The 21,210-nt window shown below is 53.1% G+C and overlaps 1 protein-coding gene across 1 annotated transcript in view; it reads right to left on the bottom strand.

Moving 5' to 3' along the window:
- The window catches only part of ANKRD11 (ankyrin repeat domain 11), a 117,126-nt gene that overhangs the window by 85,875 nt on the left and 10,041 nt on the right, over window positions 1–21,210 (bottom strand). The window contains 1 exon segment of the mRNA XM_040571406.1: window positions 16,979–17,058. The gene's annotated coding sequence lies outside the window, so the exon portion shown is untranslated.

Raw genomic sequence — 21,210 nt, 5'->3', positions numbered from 1 at the left:
CCCCACGGATGCTGGGACGGATCCGTCGGGGTGCTGAGCCACCGGCAGCACGCCGCCCTGCTCCCGGACACCGCGGCACTCAGCGCGCATCAGCGCAGCCACCTGCGTGCCTGCGAGCACTGCCAGCGCCGGCTGGTAACCACTGCCTCCGACCAACTGGGACATGAATGGGACTTTTTCAGCGTGACCTACATTTCTCCTGCGACTGCAACCGTGCTCACGGGAAACTGAAATGGAAAAAAATTTAAATGCCAAATCAGAAGCAAAATTAAGCAGACAAGACAAGGAAGAACAGAAGCCATCTTCTAACCCACAACAGCCTGGGATGTAGTTAGCACTGATACAGTGTTAAAAAAATCCAGAATCTTCTGTGGGAAGGAAATGCCATATTAATTAGTTCAATGAAAAAGATGAAAAACTAATTGTCTCCAGCTTGGGAGGGGAAGGGGGACAGCACTGGAACACGGCTTCAGCAGCACTCCTGGCGAGGAGCTGATAGAGAACTTGGCCTCGGCAGAGAGGAATTCAGTTAACCAGCCACAGTATCAGCGCCTGCCTTGCTATCTGCCTGCAAATAATCCCAACTTTGGGGAACCCCCACAGCCAGCCCATGGCCAGGAGCCCCGAGGCGCCGCTATCTGCTGCCAGCAGCCTCCGGCACCACTCCGCAGCCGGCCCGGGGAAGAGCCCGCACGCACCCCCAAAAGGCTCCTACGCTCCTCTGGCTTGCCACTTCTAGCAGCCCTAAAAAAAAATACTTGGAAAGAGAACCCAAAATATAAGGCAGGGCACGCATCCTGTTTTCCTAAAGCTATACAGTCTCTATTACAAAAGTGATCTGCCAGTAAGCGAGCCAAGTGCACTGGAAAGACAGGGGCAGCGCCCGCGGTGGAGGGAAGGTGTTTTCAGCGGGCTCAGGCCAGTTAGGATTAGAAGGTTTCGGAGCACGCTGCTCCTCTTAACCCAACAGAAGGGAACCGAATTTAGCGACTTATTTAGGGTTTCATTTGCTAATTTGCAAAAACAAGGAGAAGTCTTCCTCTGCTCTCCAGCATCTCCCTCGGAAAGCTCCTGCCAACACGCGGCGCCGCTGCCAACAGCTCAACCCGACGTGACCCAAAGTCCTCCCTCCTGCGCCACCGCGGGCTTCTGCTGCAGGAAGACAGCTGAGGAGGGGTTTGGTGCACGCCTGACATCACACTTCTGTAAAAACGAACCCAGCAAAAACACAAGATACACCAGGTGATAAGCGGGGCTTCAACCAGCTGAGGCTCAGCTAACGAGAAAGTTGCCCCGTGATTCAAGTCTGAAAGAATTTGCACACGCGCTACAAAAACCAAAGCAGATTAAACGCTTAAGAAGTAAGGTAGCCTATTTTCCTCCTTCCCCTCAACACAGCTAAAAATGCTACTTTAAAATGACTGTTCTCAGTTTTAGCGCTGATGATAGCTAGGTCACAAGCCAGCCTTGGAAAGTTTTACTCAGCAGCAGCTTTAGAAACCATAAATTATCTTTAGACTAAGTTTACGTGCTCCCCTCCTCTCCGGAGCATGGCTGCCAACGGCACTTCTCAAGGGTTCTCTTCAAACAGCACCAAAACTTCCCCAAATCGAGGCCGAAGCCTCGCCCAGGCACTGCAGGGACTCAACACACCTAACTGCGGGTTTACTTGTGTCAAGACAAGAAGCAGCAGCACGTGGCTTGCCCCAGCACAGGGCTGAGCCGCAGCCCTGCCACGCACGCGGTGCTGCCTGTAGGGCACCACGAGCATCTCCACCGCCACCTGCGAGCTGCGCTTCTGCTGCGATGGAAAAAACGAGCACAAACCAAGCAAAGCAGGGGCACGTTCTGCGTGCAGACCAAGCCTGGGAAGTGTCAGATGAATATGACTGCTTTTGAAAACTTCTGAACCGTTCCCACAAATCTAGAGCAATGGAACAAGAAGTAGTCAAGTGTTTTCAAGTGTTTTGTTACTGAAGGCTTTCTCCTTCCCTCCCCTTTGGGTCTGCCAGAGACTTGGCAGCAAACTTCAGTCCCTAAGGACTTCAGTTCCACGACTGGGACTAACACCAGCAGTCTCGCTCACCCCGCACCACCTGGGTCCACACCGCGATGCGTTCGCAGCCCAGAACACGCAGCCCTAAGGCAGGCCTGCGGCTCTGCATCCTCGTGTGCACAATGTGGATGGGTGTGTGGGTCACGAGGGTGAGCAATAGGACAAATACCACATAAGACTGAAGTTTGGAGTTCTTCCTCTCACCCAAAGTTTTCGCGTACTTACACAGAAGGATGCGGGAGGCTAATTTGGGACAACCCTCACCGACACAAGGACAGCGATGTCACGTAGTGAATTCCAACACAAGGACGGCGATTTCACGTAGCCACTTCCAACACAAGGACTCCAACTTCCACCAGGACAACCCTACCAGGCCCAACCAGATCCCTAGGGCAGGCGGCCACAACGAGCACGAGCTTACCTGGCTCCGACGGGCTCTCAAGCATGGCCGCGTCTGGGGACAACGGCAGCGAGGAGACAGCTGTTCATCCAGTAGCTGTCATGCTCGGGCTGAAGTGAGAACATCTGCCGCTTCCCTCCGAAAGCCGCTGCTCACGTCAGGAAATCCTGCATCCGAACCCAACGTCTCCCTGTCCCCAAGGCCGCGAGGCAGCAGCGCGGTGCCGCAGCCCGCTGCACGAAGCGACAGGCGCGGGTGCTGCAGGAACACCCCGAGGGACTCGGCCGCCCCGTGTTAACCCCCGGGCAGGTGCCGAGGCCTCTGGTGTGCCTCAGGCCGGGCAGAAACCCGCAAACGGTGCCGGGCTGTGGTCAGAAACCGATGCAAGGTAAGGCAAAATAGACGGGGATTAGCTGAGAAACCCCTGCCGGGAGCCAGGGCTAGTGCCAAACTGTGACACGAGAGACTAGCGCTTGCAGAGGCATTACCACCACAACACATCTGAAAAAAGGGAATTTTTCTAGAACTTCTCTAGAGTTATCCAGTCAGCTGCCGTGCACGGAGGACAATTCACTGCGCTGAGCAGCAGGGAGACTTCTGCCCAGGTACGTTTAATAGCAAAGTGCAACAGACCTTTCCCACGCCACGTCACTGCCAGGCAAAAATTTAAAGGTAAACCTAGAGACAATTTCATAGGTCATTTCCACAATCATTCAGATGCAAGAAAGTTAATTTCCAGAACGTTCCAGAAGTTCCTCTAACTGCTCTCCTCTGTGTGTCAGTATCGCCTTTGACACAGCAGAGGCCCCGCTCAATTTGTGAGCCCCAACAAATCCCCTTCAGGCAGGGATTTCAACAAACACTAAGTAGGATCTGTAAGCTTTATCATCAAAGGAGAATGCCTTAAAAAAAAAGAAAAAGAACAACTTAGAGCATTCTTTTTGCCCATTGTGAGAAAATTCGCAAGCCTTTGGCCACATACCGCATTTCCATTTTCTTGCATGCTCTTTCGTATCTGGCTTTGACTCGGGATCTGTCCACATATTCCAGCAATAAATGACACTAACTGGAGTCATTCTTTAAAATATCTGTCAAATATAATTCTTCCACTGTTTCGATTCTCACTGACTTGCCCCACAGTGCTGGGATGAAGTCATAAATTATACGCCCCGCCACTCAATTTTCCCTGATTGTTTGGTAGAACCTCTCCACTAATAACCAGCGATCATCAGCCACCTCGTGGCTTAAGTGGTTTCCAATCATGAAAGATTTATCCACTGTGACTTCCAGTCCATCACGGAGACACCGAAATGGCTATCAGGCACTCACATCTCGAGACCACAAGATGAGCAGACAGACTCCAGAGACACGGGAAAGCAGATCAGAGTGCTGACTCCAGACACCCAAAATCAGAGAGAAGCTGCAACAGCTGGGTCTAAGAACCACGTTTATCTTTGCGAGGAAGTCAAAAGCCCAGGGCCAGAGCACAAATTCGGCTCTGAAGCAACTTGCCTGGGTCACAGCACACGCGGAGAGCCCAAGAGAGGACTCTGTACTGAAGGACACACGAGGAAGAGCTGTTTGCTGGGACGATGTGCAGGGAAGCCCTTCCCCTACCTAAGGGAGCCAACGTGGTGGCTGACAGCTGCCTTCAAGCATCCCACAGCAGAACAACCCCAAACACCCAATGCCAGCTACCCCCTGAGGTCCACAGGGCTCCAGGACGTAAGGGGAAGAGCTACGAAGCTGCCTTCGGGAGCGGGAACACGCTCCTCCTGCCTGCAGCGCCGGGAGGATGGGCTCAGAAGGAACAGTCCCCCAGGGAAGGCTCCGACACCATGTGAAAAATGAAGTTTAGAAAAAGAGAGGAGAGGCAACAGGTGCTGAGCACCATGGCACTAAAGTCCGAGGCACAGATACATCTGCACAAGCTAAAAACCAGCCGTGCTCGGGTTGGGTTCTGTGCTCCCCGCACGCAGCCGAGGGTTTCGGGAGCGAGATGTGGAAGCCTACCTGTGGCATCGCGCCCGCGGCCCCCCGACAGGCTGCAGTCACCGGGGAGCCCCTGCTACTGATGGGCACGTGGAAAAGGATCACTTAACGTGGCAAACCTGGGCATGGGAAAGGCCACCACAAAAAGACCTGATGTCTTCACCGTGCTCTCTCGCTCACATGTATCGAGCAGTCTCAAGCTCGCTAAAACTCATCAGCTGATATTATAACAAGCACAGGAGGTGAGTGGGGTGGCACAGATGGCAGCCACCAGGTTCCCACTGCCCTTGGCATGCCCCAGAGGGGACACCAGCACCAGGCGAGTCGGGGCAGTGCCCGCAGGTCCGTGGACAGGCAGCACAACGTGGCTGATTGAGGTCCAAGCACGCCTGCACGGCGGAACGGGGCTACGGGGATTAGTTGCTCCAGAACGAAAACTAGAAGAGTAAGCACAATTTATTTTGCCACATTCTTAAAACGAAATAAGAAAACATTTAAACACTACAGCTTATTTAGATAATACACACTGGAAGACATCTTTTACTGCTGGCAGCTTGAAAGAAAAGAACATAATTACGATTCCAAGCATGAAATGAGCTCTCTTCCACACATGCCTGAACCAAGTCTAACTGTTCCACCAGCTGTAGTGAATCAAAGCAGGCAGAATTAAACAGAAAGGACCTGGAAGCAGCAGCTCTTGCTGCCTTTAACCCAGTAATTGCATAGCACCTGGATCCGGGAGGACCGGAGGATTTAGCAGTTTCAGATGTGCAGCTGATGCAGGGCACGGAGCATTTGATCTCCCTGGAATGCCGGACCCCGAACAATGCATCTGTGTGCTGGCCCACCACACGCCCGGGTGTGGGCCCGCGGGATATATAAAAGCTAACATTATACTGCAATTGAAAAGAAAAAAGCCACAGCATGAGCTCGACTGTTGTTTAAGGAAGAGAAAAACAATAGCAGCTTTGGTCTCGAGGATCTGCCAGAATGACCACTGGCCACTTCCAGACACATTCCTTGTTCAAGCACTTCAATGCTGCGTTGCCCCATCAGCTGTCTGAAGTCACGAAGGTGTAAAGGGGGCGACTAAACCCCAACCACGGCGACATCTGCATCTCTGCCCTGCCCGAGAGGTTGTTGAAATGGTTCTAGCCCAGAGCTACTGGCCTCCAGTCCTTGCAGAGAAAGCAGGTCCCGACTTTTCCCCCTTTTGAAGGGCACACACCCCCTCATCTCACACTCCCCAGCGGTTTCACATCTGCTTTCTTCAAAGGGGGCAAGCCCCCACGGTGCAGGACTGAAAATGATGAAAAAGCAGCCCCCGTGAAGCTGCTTCTCCTGTGGACCCACTGCAGGCCCCCAGCCCCGCTGCGAGCAGAGCGCGGCCGCAGGCACCGCACGTGCGGGGACACCGCCTTCCCCCGGTCACCCGTGCAGGGGAACAAAGCTGGTCTGCCCGGGGAACGAAAATAAACAGCACAAAGTCAGCACTGCTAGGCTAGGAGCTTAGTCCTGCGTGTGCACAGATTCCCACAAGAACGTAATTCTTTTGAGATGAGTAGCTGAGAAAGCTGCTGTCTGTATTTCTGTCGGGGAATGCCCGGCAGATGTGGACGTGACCATCCCTCCCCGGGAGCCTCGCATTAACAGAGCGAGCTGCCAGGGCGTGCAGAGGACACACAACGCGGAGGAGCTCAGGGGACGGGGCCGTGGCAGCCCCAAAGGATGCCCTGACAGCCCTGGGATGGAGCCAGGGCCAGGGCTGGGTACGGCCCCGTAGAGGGGGAGCCCAGCCTGAAGGGATGATGAATGCACGCTCATCTCCAGCACCGGTGAGGCAGCGATCTGCCCGGCACAAGAGCTGTAAGGCCGCTGTTAGCAAAGTCTTAACGTGCCCAGGAAGAAGATCAAAGACAATTCTCCTGGCCGAAAGCAGCAGACATTTCCCTTTTCAGCCTGTGTACGCACACATCTATTTCCATAAACACGCCTGCTGCGGAAACAAAAGCAGAAGCGCCAGCACAGCCCCGCAGAGCAGTGCCACCGAGCCCCCGGTGCTGCTGCACGGTGTTTCGCCCTTATGTTATTTCACAGGCCGCAAGTGGCCGGCTGCTCACATCCCCTTACGGGACACCAACACCATCAGTAGCCAGGACCAGAGGTGCAGCAGCTCAGAGCTCAGACGTACCGTGCTGGTATGGTCTCCAAATTTCAGCCCGGCCCTCGCAGCAACGTACGCGGACCGGCGCCTTCGGCTCCGAGCCCTGCGAGGGCACGAGCAGGCGGAGGGAAGGCACGGTAACCTGGTCCGCACTCAGGCTTTCGGGCAAAAAGCAGAGCAGCCGGTGTTAAGTTCACTTTCCTGTCCTTGCAGCTGAATTCAAATACAACATTTACGTTTTGGTGGTTGCAATTGCTGCAATTTTAGCTATTGCAGAGAGCTTCACATGAGAAGTTTAAACATAGGATTTTCTACAATAAACTAAAAATAAGGAAAACCAGCAAGAATAAAAATTAGGAACTTTCTATATTAAACTTTGGTGTGTGTGTGTGTATAGATCTATCAACATGTCTATTGACTTCTTCTGCTTTAAATCATCTCCATGCACATGGATCTTTCCTTCCCCATTTTTCAACCCCGAAAGAATTACCGTTTCTTTCCAGACAGGAACTCCTGCCAACATTCTGGAGGGCTTAAGTCCAAACCACACATAGTTCAACAACAGCAGAGTTTAACAAAAAGTAAAACTATAGCTTTTTTTTTTTTTAATTATACCTTGTGAAAGTATGGCTGAGTAGGAGGAAAAAAAGTCAAAAGTCATCAATTAATTCCTGAGTAATAAAGAAGGTTTATAGCACAGTCGAATATATATTCTACCCAGTTTATCTGATTTATCACCATCCTTTAATGTCTAAATTCAAGGTGGCTCTGCAGAAAAGCATACGCTGCTCTGCAATTCTAATTAATTTCTGGACTCTCAGCCACTTTAGTAGATGTTTATAGGCAAGGGCTTCATAACTAGGCCAATGCAGGGAGGTGAAGCCTAAATTCCCATTCACCCAGCAGAATCGAGTCCCTTCCCCTGGGATCCCCAAGATCCCCAAGATTTTCGACAGGAAAAAAAATCCAACTTTGAGCCCTCTTTCAACACCTTTTAATTACAGCCTGCACAGGACCATGGCCTGACCAACACCCAGGCTTCCTCCCAAGCTCCAGAGCACAGCTCTTCATCGTCATCATCAGAAATGCAGATTTTTAAAATAAAAACGTTTGTATCAAGCGGCAAAGCTGCGACAAACCATGGCAGAAAAGGAACTGGAATATGCATACGGCAACTACAATCACTCGAGGGTGTCTGACAGACTTCTCCAGTTTTCACCTTCAAATGCTAAAGCCACGAGCACTTATGGTTTTAACAAAAAATACATTATTACTTCTTTGCCCAGTACACTCTGTCCTCCTCGTTTTTATCCGAGAGTTGATCCAAAGACATTTAACAAGGACTACGCAAAAATAGCCCAGTGTTTTCCTCATTCCTCTGAGCTACTGTAAATTAAACATGGACGCAGGAACTATTTCTGCGGACAAGGGAAAGCTCTGCATGGGGAAGAACACACCTGTGTGGGTTTTATTGTTGTTTTAAGGGAATATTCACTGAACAGGGCATTCCCTGCCACGACGCGAGCCTCAAGCCGCCGTCTCCTCGTGGCAAGCGCGGCGCCAGCGCCGCGGCCCTCTGCAAGGAGCCAGAACTTCTGCGGCCCCGCTGGGAGCAGGCAGGTTGTGTGACAGCAAAGAGCTCCCTCTCCTCGCAGTCCGCGTTGAGGCTGGATATTTCTTAGCTTAGCACCGGCGAACGCCAAGCAGATCTGCAGCAGCACCTCGGCGGTACCCAAACTGCAGGCTGCTGGCCCGGCACGTGGAAGCCGCCAGCAAGCAGGCGACCAGACGGGCGGCTGAGCGCGGCCCTGACGGCTATTTCGGCGTGCGCAAACCCAGCAAGCCGAGCTTTCTGTTCACATGATTTGCTTACTAAATTTTGCCCCAGTGCCCAGGGGCATTTGGGCACGCAAGGTTGGGAAACGCCGGTGCTGCAGCCAAGGCACGCACGTTGCACAGCTCTTCGCAAACACGTCACTGGAATTCCAGGCTGCTATTATGCACAACCCATTGCTCTAGTTATCTGTCCCGAAGATCTAATTAATCCTCTTGCTCATCGCAGCCTAAGCTCACGCAGGAGTGTCTCAAAGCTCGGTGCGGTTTCGCAAGTATGAAAAATAGATTAAACAGCTCCGGGGACTGCTGTGGGAGGGGAGGTGTCAGCCCGCATTCCTCTCACCCCGGCAGACACACAGTGCCACGCGGGGCTCGGATGCAAACCTCTCTTGGTCCCCGTCCCACATTCCTTCCAGACCACGGGAATAAGCCCCAGTAACAGATATTTCGCTGCAGCAATCCACGCTTCGGCTCCCAGCACAGATGCCCTTGAAGCAGACGTTTAAAGCCGCGTGCGCGCACGGAGCCGCCCGTGTGCAGCTGGTGCCGTGTTGTAAAGCTTTCCTACCTTCAGCGAGATCACGAGGTCAAGGGCAGGAGGACAGTTACCGAACCTTTAACCAGACCAAAGGGTACGCCGCTGTTTTCTTTTCCCAGCATAAGCAAAATAAGCAGCATTCACGTCCAGGTTCTCCTCACGTCAAAGCACTGGGAACCCAAGAAGCTGGAGGAGAAAGGGAATCGCGCCGCGCGGAACCGCGCTGCATGCAGAGCGCGGAGCAGCCGCTGCCTCCCTGGTACCAGCTCCCTTAGACAGAGATTTCCCTTTAGGCAGTTTAAAAGCACCATGAAAAACTGGAGGAAAAAAAAAAATATCAGGACTGGCCAGCTGCTAGGGCCAGGTGCAGTTCTAGCTGCTGACAGGAAAAAGACGCAGGATTTTTTCGTAATATACTTGTTTTCGTGATTTTATTTTGTCCAATTATTTACTACCTGTTGTCATTTGGTTCTCTGGTTCCTCATAACTCTCGTACAGCATTAAATCTGTGTCACGCTGCTAATTAATACCATCTACAATATATCACCAACTGGCTTACTATCAGCCTCTGAGGTTGCTCGCTCAAGCTAACTCAGGAGCAGCAGGGTTGCTTCCTTTACAGTTGCCCAACAGCAAAGGAAGCCTTCACGAAAAATCTCACAGCTCCAAGCTCCAAAGCAAAGCTCTCCACTGAATGTTTTTCCACTAACTTAAAATAAATTTCTGTGAGCATTTATTTCCTACATTATCTCCAACCAAAATGTGCATTTCTATCACGGCACTTAACTCCAATTAAGAAAAAGTTGAGAGGCTTCCTGTAAAAAACAAATACAGGATATTGGCAAGACTACAAGAATGAGGTAGAAACTACTGAAGACAACAAAATAATTTTCTTCTGACTAGGTGACACAGAAAGGAAGTACAGCTCTTACAGGACTCCAGCAGCAAGGCTGGGACCTACAGAGAGTAACCAGAGCCCTTCAACACCGACCTTCGCACCCTGACACCGCCAAACCCTGAGAAGACACATAATGGGTACGGACGACCGAAACGAAGGAACTCATCCCACCACATTTACCTCCGAGGAGGAGGAGGCCCCAAGCTTTTCCCCCCGGCAGCCTGGCGTCAGCACTCGGCCGAGCGCTGGAGCTGCTGCTGTTCTGGCCGAGCGCTGCTCACGTGCTACTGCCAGAACGCCGTGGGTACACGTCACCGTGCATCGGCGTACGGTGAGAGCCCACGCGCAGGCATCGGGCTGAAGCTCCAAAGGCAGTTCCTGCTCCTGCAGACCAGACGAGACAGCTGCTGAGCAGGCAGAGGGTGCAGGGCTGGGGAACTGCACGGCCGCTGGCCAGAGCCGTCAGGCAGAGGCCCTGCTGTTTGGGCAGGCACCAAAAGGAGCGCGCTGAATGCCAGGGATGCAGCAAGGAAGAGGGGAAAACCTGTCCTCGGGTACCTGTCCTCGGGCTGCAAAGTCCTCCGGGACTAAGCACGGTGTCACCCGCCGGCTGTGGGACAGCACCGAAGACAACCCCAGCGAGTAAGACTTCACGTCCCAAATACTGTCGTGTGTCTATTTGATGTCAGCCTGTTCTGACTCCGCAACTTCACCCTGGAAGCGAAACCCCAGCTGCAGACGGGCTGCAGCACGTCCGTCCCACCACAGAAGCCGTTTCCCCTGTCCCCGTCCTCCACGATGGCAGCGGCCCCGGCACGCCGCTGTCCCCACGACCCTCATTGCCACCAGCAGCCACCACACACCAGAGCTACAAACCCAGCCCACGTGGGTTATTAATTCACTTTGACAAAAAAAGTAAGTGAACAAAACGAAAAGCCATCACCGGTTTTCCCTGCGAAGGCAAACAACATTCATTTGCAGTGGCAATTTCCTAAAATAAGTCGTAGGCATGCCTACCGTCTCCTCGCTCTCAGGAGCGGTTAACCCAGAAAGGTGAAGTTGCACGAGAACATTCCTGTTTGATAAGGGAGACCCACGCATCGACTTAATCCGAAATAGCTATTGTGCTCTGAAGTAACCTCAAATATCGGGAGCCATTTGAATTTAAATTCCAAATAAATTTAGACGAGAGATTAAAGAAGGCAGTTTTGCCTTTCCAGCACTGGAGACGTCGTTTTTCCGTGCTCCCTCGTCGCAAGGGACAAACAAGGGAGAGGATTTACACCCCGGCTCCTCCGAAACACAAAGAACATGAGTGATTTTTGCAGCGACTTAGCGGCAGGAACAGATGGCTACAGGCAATAGTACTGACAATTTCGCAGGCTCCCGCCCCCAAAGGTGAGCTTCCAAAGTCTGCTGTAAATTCCAGACTTGAAGCCGCTCCAGCCGAGACGCCCGCTCTGGGGTGAGCGGAGAGCTCCAGCCGGTGCCGCGAGGCTCCTGAACCCACCCGGCTTCACTTGTGCCCACACTGCCGCTGGTTTCTGTGGCTGCTGCCCCACGAGGCCCCCAGGATCGGGCGCCTGCCCACCCAGACAAAGCCACGTCCAAGGACGGGAGGGTCCCCAGCGAGACGCCTGCTGTCCCCCTCTCCCTGCTCCCGGCCACCTTCACACCGGGAAGACACCAGCCCGGCCAGGCTCAGCCCAAGATCAAAGCGACTGAAAAGCCTTAACTTGCCAGATGATCTCAGTGAAGCTGTTCTTGAGTTTCTGCTGGGGAGGTCCATGCTGCTAAAACACAGGGATAACACGCGGAGCTGGAAAAGCTGTCGGAATACCTGAGTTCTCAAGCATCTAATTAAGCTGGCAATGAATTAGGCTGAGCCTGCAGGTTTCAGCCCCTGTTGTCCCATTCTTCTAAAACTGGAGCTTCATCAAGAATTTAACTATGGAACAGAAATAATGACGTTGCTTACAACAACAGCAATCCCCCCCTTTTACGAGCAGGCAGGGGCGGAGGGGCTGCACCTGCCTGTTACCCCCCTGCCCCCAGCCGAAGCCTCTCACACACGATGCTCCCACCAGTCCCCACCACGGCACAAGGACCACCAGCCCATCAGGTGCACGGCCGCCCCGCTCAACGTGCCCGAGTCCCTCGGCACGCACACGACACCAACACATAACCCAGAACGCCAAGAATTCACAGAACGGAGGAGTTCGAATGGGAAAACCACCCGGGAAACAACTGAACTATTATTTCAAAGAGCGAAAGATGAGGGAAGGCAAACGCCCCGAGCCATTATTCATTCAAGAAATAGAAGAGGGAGCCCGGTCTTATCAGCAGGCCCTTGGTCTGCAGGCTCCTTAGGGGAGGAACAGATTGCGCACCTCTTGCTGCCAAACGCATCATCTGCGCTTAATCACAGCGTGATGGATATCTCCTGCAAACAAGCGACTCCAGCCGTGCTTGGTGCAATCCTGCTATTCCACTCCAAAGCCCGGCAGCTCACGCCCAGAGCGTCACCTCGCAGGGCACCGACCACAACTTCGCTCCAGACCGCGCGCTGGGGCTACGCCAGGCAAGAAGCAGAGACAGCAGCGAACGCAGCAGCCGCTCCAAGCGCCGCACCTCGCTTCTGCAGCGAGTCCTCAACGCGTGAGGCTCCTCGGAGCGCTCCTGCTTTTGGAAAGGTCTCCCACAGGAACACTGCTCGTAGCACAACGATGCAAGTGGGGACCGGCAGCTTTGCGTGCTGAGAACCTCCCCAAAATCCTACCACCGATGCGTCACCGTGCCCGTGCACCTCGCAGGAACTTCCCCGCGTGGAAGAAGCGGCCTCATTTCTGGAGGTAACGACTTGTGCGCCCTCTCCGTTAGAAGCCTGCTGTAATGAACGTGCTCCTCAACACAGCTGTGATTCCTGAGGGTAGGGCACATCAGCTGATAAAGCTACTAAATCCTAACCTAAAAGCATATCTATTTTTTAAGCGAGGATTTTCGTGGTCAGAGCACAGCCCCTTCATGAAAATAAAATTACTCAAAACCAAGTAGAGTCAAAAAAAGTCATTTTCATTCTCTTTCGGTATTTACAGCAAAGGCTTTGTCCAGCTCAAAACAGAACATGAGGAAGAAAGAAGCGTTGTATTTGGTTGTGGGTTGTTCTTGCTAGAACCTCCTTCTGTGTCACAGCGCGCACAGACCTGAACTGCACCCGAAGAACAAGTCGAACGCCGCATTTCTCACAGACGCTCCTGCTCGGTTCAAACCTGTTCGTTAAAGATGCTCTGCTACGCGCGTGTGCCAGGCGAGCTTATTAGCAGTGGAAAGGTTCCTGAGAGGGAATTAATGTGAGTGCTCCGCTCACCAACATCTGACATGTGAGAGAGGAGCCTCCCTACCTACACTGCTCCTAAAAGGTGCGCTCAAATTGAGGGCGTGTAGGTGGCAGCTGCCAAAAATGGCATGTGAGTAACATTCGCAATTTAACAAATCCTGATAAAATACAGGGGACTGTAACAGCAGCAATTCAAACACTCAAATCAAATGCTTATGCTGAGATCACATCTGAAAATCCAGCTTTTTCATTGGGGCGGGGAAGGATTTTAAAGCTCGTTTCTGCAGGCCGCAGCAGCGCTGTGTGTCCAGAAGCTCACGTCCCTGTGACCCACGAAGAAACCTCGGCTCACAAGAAAGCCACCTCAGCTTATGGCGAAGATAGGACTTCAAACACCGAGCTTGAATTCGACTCGTGCGCATATCTCATCGCAGCGCTGGCCATTACGGGGTGCAAGAAGGGCCGGGGCCTACTGAAGCCCACCCACCCCAGGCAGGGACATCAATGTAGGGGAGCTCTTGGGCCCCCCAACACTGGGAACTGTTTATCATCAAGTTTAGTTTTTTATTTATGTTTTGAAACAGTTAAATAAAGTCACATTCCATCTAAACAACGCTGCCATTATTGTAGCATCTGACTTTCAGAGGACAATTCAATTCTGGAAGCATGTACTGTAATTGCTTTTCCACTACCGGCCTCGGCTCTACAATTGTATCCTTCTCGGGAGGTCAGAACAAGGCAAGGCTCCAGCTCTGAAAAGCAATTCTGTTTAGCAGCACTACCTTATTCATTCTTTTAATCGTACACCTACGTGTTCATTATGAACTCCGTAAAATGCCAGCGCCAAAACCGCCACCAGAAGCCCCTGCGATCTCTCTGCTGCTCTGCGGAAGCCTTGACCCTCTGCTGCCCCAGTGAAGGTGTTCGGAGAGCACGAACGGCTCCAGCTGCCAGCTCCTACGCGGGGACCGAGCCCCCGAGTTCACCTGGTGTAACGCAGCGGGTCCTTGCTGTAAGCAAGCAGCGAGAAGCTGACGTGGGGACCCTCGCTTGCTTCAAGCAGAACGGTTCAGCAGGAAGCGCTCTGCCTTATTGTTGGGGCTCCGATATTTCGGCTCTGTGACGCCGGCACCTCAGGCACCCAACCCAGCTCCCTTCCTCCATCTAGACGGGCCCTCTGCTTTATCACCACAGGACGCTGAGGAAAGCGAGCGTCGTTTAGAGAACCGAAGGTACAGGGTTTGCAGCAACTCCTCCGTTTTGCAATAAGGAGCCGTCCACCACGATGGAGAAATCTCGGACTTTCATCACACTTCCTGCGGTGGAAGAGGCCCTCTGCCCCTCCCCAGACGCAGCACACTATTTTTGCTCCCCCAGCTGCCCCAAGCAATCCCCATAAACCTCTGAATATCTGTGCAGAATACCTTGGCGATCTGGTTAAGAGCACATCATCACAACAGCCACGGGAGCAGAGGGGTGGATACAGGCCACCTCCCGGGGACTAAGTCCCAAAGACTGGGCTCCCCAGCCTCCACCAGCAGGGAGCCCACCCAACGCCCCTCGCAGCACGCGCTGGGGCACGTGGTGCTTTAAGCAGGGTAAAAGCAAATCCCAACCTCACCAAGTCCGCTTTTGTGCCCCCTGCATTTCCATCCACAGGTGTCCCCCCCGGCAGCCTCGGGGACAGAAGCCAAGCGCACGGCACAAGCTCTCCTCAGGAGGCAGCAGCAGCAGGTCACCGTCTCAGAGCTCAGCACGCCAGCCCACACTGGAGAACCCCACCGTGTCCCGCGTCCCAGCGGCTCAGGCCAAGAACAGTGCAGCGAGACCCCAACCAACACACACTCTAGGCAATGCAATCGCCTGCCTTTGCAGAGCAGCAAATAAAAGATTGTTTTGTTGTAAAAGGTCACTCATCTGTGATCTCTCAGGGCTCAGGAACCCGCGCAGCAGCATCAGGCTTTGTTCCAGAAGTGGGAGAAACACCCGACCTCGAACAACGATCCCATTCTGCGCAGCGCGACAGCACGTCGCGACACATCTCCAGCCTTCCTCCACCGGGCTTCTCCAGCCGCGGTTTCAGCAGGACCCACAAGCAACAGAGCAGGGTTTTATGCAAACAAAGCACAAACCACGCAGCGAGCAGGGGCTGAAGGTGGAGCAAAGCTCGTGTGGCACACTCGTCTCGAGGGCAGCCACCACGGACACAGCGCAGGACTCCAGGCTCCCAGTAAGAACTGAAAGCTGCTGGTGGCCAAGAAGCAGGTATAATGATGCCGACAGAAGGCCCGAGAGGCGCAGCCCACCCCAGTGCTCTCATCTGTCGGGGCGAGTCGTTTTGTCCACATTTAGCAAATTTAAATGAAAGTTACAATAATTAACACCATCCTGTATAAAAAGTATGGTTTGCACTCCATAACCAAACCACCACTTAGACCGAAACTCAGACCAAAAGCTCTTTGTACCAAACTCTGAAATACAATGGGTAGTAAACCACCTGCTCCACAGTCCATGCCGGATTCAGCTCCGTTTTCCAGGGAACTGCAGAGCACTCATTAAAGAGTGAGTGCACGCTGCAGCACAGGGTCCCACACCCGAGGCACTTTAATTACTGCGCGGCAGCAGGGGACAGTCACGGTGCCTCGTCTGTTTTGTTTCCCCGTGAAACACTTCTACCACTGCTAATATTCACCAAGGGATGCTAAAATAATGTCTTGTCTCCATCTGAATACCTCAGAATTATTATAGACAAACTAAATAGTGTTCTTTCCTCGAAACCCAGGACAAAAGAAGCCTACGAGCTTGCAAGGCCACCTGATACAGCAGACCTGTATGCCTGCACCAGCCTGTAGCGTCCTACAGACAACCGCACCACCGGCAGCCCCATCACGGCACGCACCGAGGGGTCACACGAGCACCCAAAGCGCCAGGGCAGAAGCTGAGAGCCTTCTCCATCCACCACACTTCGGACACGCACAGGACAACCTTCCAGGGAGCCGCACAGCCACAACACAGGGCGCAGCGCTGAGCTGAGGGAGAGCAGGACCCAGCCCCGCGCCACCAAAGCGACGTCCACAACTAGCGCTTCCCACCAGCTCAGAGGACAGCACCAAGCCCTCACCCTCTCACAACACTCAGGCCAAACCCACGATTTTTCCCTGAATTCCGCTCGGGGATAACCTATTCTTTCTACATCTCCTAATGCCACCAAAAAGCGGGACCTAACCTTGACCGAAAAGCGTAGCCTCAGCACATCTGGAGGTTTCCCTGCCCGAAATGAAACAGACACACCACCTGATTCGATTATACTAATCGTGAGGAGACTAACATCGTTAAACTGGCATTTCTAACAGCTTTTTTTGAAACACATTTTGACCACAAGAGAAAGGAAGGGGATCTGATAGACCACAAGCAGGAGGACATCCACACTGAGCAGCCCCAGCACTGCCGAGCCCCCACAGCCCAGCGCTGGGCTCGCCCCTGCGTGAGAGGAGCTTCTGCTTTCGCTGCACTCCAGGGAAACGTGCTACGTTTGAAATGCCATGGAAATGAAAGGGCATCTTACAACTAAGAGCACTTCATAAAATAATCCTGGTTAACAGAACATCTAAGTTACTCCATGGAAGCTGCAATATTTTGCTTCACATTACAGAAAACACAGAAATTACAGAAAATTTAAAAAAAACATCAGCATGGACAGAAGCACTCGTTAGGTAATAAAAGAGAAGAGTTGGACAGAAGCAAGGTAAATATTTACCGATTCCATAGTTGAAAGCTGTTGCTAGCAGGACATATATTAAAATCCAACAGAGGTGTGTCCCAAAAACGCTGTGCAATCTGAAAAACACAGGAATTATTTCATTAAAAAATTAAAAAACGCAATTTAATTTCGTTCAAAAACAATCACACTACATTTGAGTACCCAAAGGCTGCTAAATACAAATCCCTCGTCTAATCCAGAAATAATCTTTCTGACAACAAGTCTGCACCAACAGAAGGAAAACAACCATGGAAAGCCGCCGAGAGCGCCAGCCCCGTCCTGCAGCTGCAGCCACCCTTCGGATCGCACACGACAGCTCCCTGCTCTCGAGGTTTCCGCAGCAGCCCGTGGGACTGAGCAGGCCTCCTGGGGCCAGGCAGGGCCGGTCCCCGTGCCGTGGGGGTGCCGGGAGCCTCCAGACCAGCAGGACCTGCCCGCGGAGCGCTGCGTGCGCTGCCGCTGATTCACCTCCCGGGCGGCTTCCGCGGGCTGCAGCCGCCTCTCGGAGCATACCTTTGGATCCTGACTCCGAGGAGCAGTTAATCTGTTACAAGCCTAACCTTTTCCTTCAGCTTTTTTAAACTGCTCTTGCTCGCTGCCCCCCGGAGGATGTTTTCCCAGCGGGAAATGCCCGCTGCGGGCATTGAGGGTTTGCGGCAGGGGGACGGGAGGGCTTGGGCAAAGCCCCGTGCGAAGCACGCCTCGTCCCCAACTTCTGCTGCCCGCCTCGAACCACGGCCGGCACATACCAGGCTCTTACTGCCAGCTGCAGCCAGCACGCTCTGAGGGAAAAACTCGGAGCTTCAGAGCGCGCTGGGTGCGTAACAGTGCTGTCAGAGCTCCTGCTACGCTTCCACAGAGCAGTAGCTCAAGAAGGAACTTGGAGAAGGCAGGGAGCCAACGACACGCTACAGGCTACAACTGCTAGGGTCCGCCTCGGACAAGTGGAGCCCGAAGCTCGGGCTCTGGATCTTCCAGGTGCTTCGGCACCAACTGCACAGACCGCCCTCTGCCGAAATCCCCCGTCCCATCCCGTCGGATCGCCAGGTCTCCGCGCCACGCCGACGGACACGCGACTGAGCTGCTGCTCCAGCCAGCAGCGGAAAACACTGAGTTTTTCCAAATTACCTTTTCTTCTAAAAAGGAGAACTTCCAACAAGCAATTTTATGTAAGACATAATATAGAGTTACAAATTGGGTACTACAAAGTACAAAGTGTGCTCTTTTCAATAAAAAAAAGCAAAGCAAAGCACCGCTTTTACTCCTCCGCTCCTGTTCCCACTGCCCCTTGTGAAGGGCAGAGGGCCCCAGTCCGGGCAGCCCACCCACCTCCCCGTCCTGGGGAACACTCTCCCTGTACCAAGGAACACTCAAAGAAAGGAAATCCTGCAGCAGGTAAACTGTTTCAGACAAGCCACAAGGACACAAACGACAATCTTTGATGCTTTTCTGCCAGGAAAGCCCTGGAGATGAAGGAAGACGCAGCTCCCTCACGCTTTTCCCCAGGAAAGCCACTCGTGGGGCACCGAAGGGATCTCCGGCTTTGCTTTCTTTGCGCAACAACAGCGCTGGCCCAGCACCTCCTCCAGCACGATTACCGTACTCCTCCTGTACTCTTGTCCGTAATACAAGTCACGACTCTAGTCAGAGCTATCCACTGGAACAGGTATAGAAGATAAACCAAAGGGGAAAAATGAAGCTCAACCTCCAACTGCGTTATCTGGAAAATCAGCAGTGGTGTTTGCTGGTGGGTAACGACTGATCGTGAACAAAAGCATCGTGCAAGGCCAAAGGAATCCTATCCCACGGCACACCAGTGCAGTTTTGAAGAGCTACTTACACCTGCTGCCTAGCCTACAGTGATTTTGTTCATCACATAACTCCCACAGAACACATATTAGGTATTGTAACATGGAGCTAGTGACCACATCCAAGCCAAGTAACTTCTGCAATTAAGTGTACTTTATTTTTTTTTTTTTATGAAGTTGTCCGAGGCTTCAAGCTACATGCCACGGAGTGCTGCAGACACTCCAGCAGACGGTGCCCCACGTGCAGATAGATCACGGGCAAGACCCGACCGATCACACGCGTTTGGTCCTCGTGCACAACGGCTGTGCAGTATCCAACATTTCCATTTCTAACCAACCTGCACTTCTGAAAGCCTAAATCACAATTAACGATTTGCCCATCCAATTGTCTCAGCCTTGGACTGACGAAGATGTATCCCCCAAACAACACACTAGGGCACCTGCTCTCACTCCTGCGAGCTCGCCATGCAGCCAGGCCACTCGGGTGCGCGCTAAAGCCACGCAACACGCCCAACATTACATCTCCCTCCCTGCTGAAATGGCGGCACAAGCACCAAGCGGTTGAGTGCGCCAGGAGACCTGATTCCAGCTCAAAACCAGCCGAGTCTTTCATGGCTCTGTGATGCTCTCAGGTTAGCACGCGGTAATTTGGCAACTGGGTGAGAGCCGGGGCCATTAGAAACTCAGGGTGGTGGGGCCTCCCCCCAGCTCCTGCTCTTTAACACCGCCCGCGCTGTCCTCAGCGGTTTCCCCGTGATTAGTTATCGATCACTGCTGCGCTCCCAGGCAGATCAGTAAACTTCACCCGCAGCGTGCGGCACAACTTCTGCTGGCAGTCATCGAAAAAACCGGGAATGAGTAATTCAGACTTCTTTAATAAAAGGTTATCTTGTACCTTTACAGAAGAGAAGTCAGTGTTTGAAGCTGACAAGCCCCGTATAAATCACAGGATGTGAACCTAAAGGAACCAAACACTTGTAGTATGCGGAGCTGCTGGCCTCCGAGCAGCGCCAGCAGGGCCACGAATGCTGACCAGGCACGGCCACCGGGCAGGGGGCAGCTTCACGGGCCAGTGGCCACAAGGAGGAACGAAGGCCTCCATACTGATGCAGTCACTTCAAGGGATCACTGTTCAATTTTAATCACTTTTCATAGGTTTATAAACCCGCTTATTTCTAAATGTGATCAACGACGCAGAAAGGTCCTACTTGCAATCTCCATGCTGCAGGAGTAAAGAAAGCCGCATGCTGAAGCCTCCTCTCAGAGGAACGAGGCTGACCCGGCAAACGAGCAAGCCTGTTCTTCCATATTAGCGCTTCTTTGAAGCAAAGAGGTGCATTTTGATCTGAAAGCAGACCTGCATTAATTCACACTCAGTGGTGATCCAGAACTAGGCAGCGTGGCAGGATATCAGTATTAGGTTTGGATCCTGGCTTATGCCAACTTGTGAATGAAGAAATCCCCAGAGACTAGGAGAGCCCTGCTCCACAGCTCTCAGCCGCCTCCCGCAACATAATTTAAGGAAAAGACAGAATTTCAATGAGGGATCTCTCCGAGGGCTTCACTGAGAAGATACACTGGGGAATACACAAGACACCGATGCGGCTGTGCTTTGAGATAAGCGCCGGTACCTTAGCTGGAGAGCACGAGGAGGAGCACGTCCAACAACTCAGCATCCCAAGGGCTGCGACCAGTCCAGAAACGTGCACTCCACAGGCAGGCAAAGAGCAACTCGGCCAGGCCCAGCCCTACGCAGCACCCCGCCTGCAAACACCCATCCTCCTCACTGCTAGGGATGAGAAGGACTCGCTTTCAGAAATTATAAAAGCACCCTACGACTCGGCAACCTGAGAAACGGGGATCTGCGAGCAGGCAGCACCAAGACCCTACAAGGCTCCCCGAAACATCTGCAGTTACCTCCTGCAACGGGGCCGTGCTCCTGCCTGGTTACGGCAAGATAAGCCCAAGAAGCGAGCTCTGGATGGAGCACCACATGCCAAGGAAGGAGACTCTTGTGGCCATCCTGCCCTGTCCAAAGCTCACCCTGAGGGTCCCGCTGCTCCCGCGGACCTCCAGGCCCGGCAAAGCACGGCCAGGGCGCTGCCAGCCCCTCGGCGGCGCTCAGCACAGGGAAGGAGCCGATCCCAAGGAACTGGCAGGAATCAGAGACAAATACTGTGCCCTCAGCCCAACCGCCCATGCCCTGTCAGCGGCTCGCAGATCCCGAGGCACGCTGAGCACCCCACCGCGCTCACGGGGACCGACTGTGCCTGCCGGTAGGCTCCCGAAGCCTCCCGGGGCTGCGCGCCACGCACATTGCCTTCCACCGCAACCCGCGCGGCAGCGAGCCTTTCGGCAGGCACCCAGCGATGCTCACGCAGCAGCGATTACTCAAGTGGAAAAGCAAAGCAGAGAGCATTC

The sequence above is a fragment of the Cygnus olor genome, chromosome 12 (genome assembly GCF_009769625.2).
Source record: "Cygnus olor isolate bCygOlo1 chromosome 12, bCygOlo1.pri.v2, whole genome shotgun sequence".
In the NCBI taxonomy this organism is placed as follows: Eukaryota; Metazoa; Chordata; class Aves; order Anseriformes; family Anatidae; genus Cygnus; species Cygnus olor.
The sequence above is the reverse complement of the archived record's forward strand: the minus strand, read 5'-3'. Positions and strand labels throughout refer to the sequence as shown.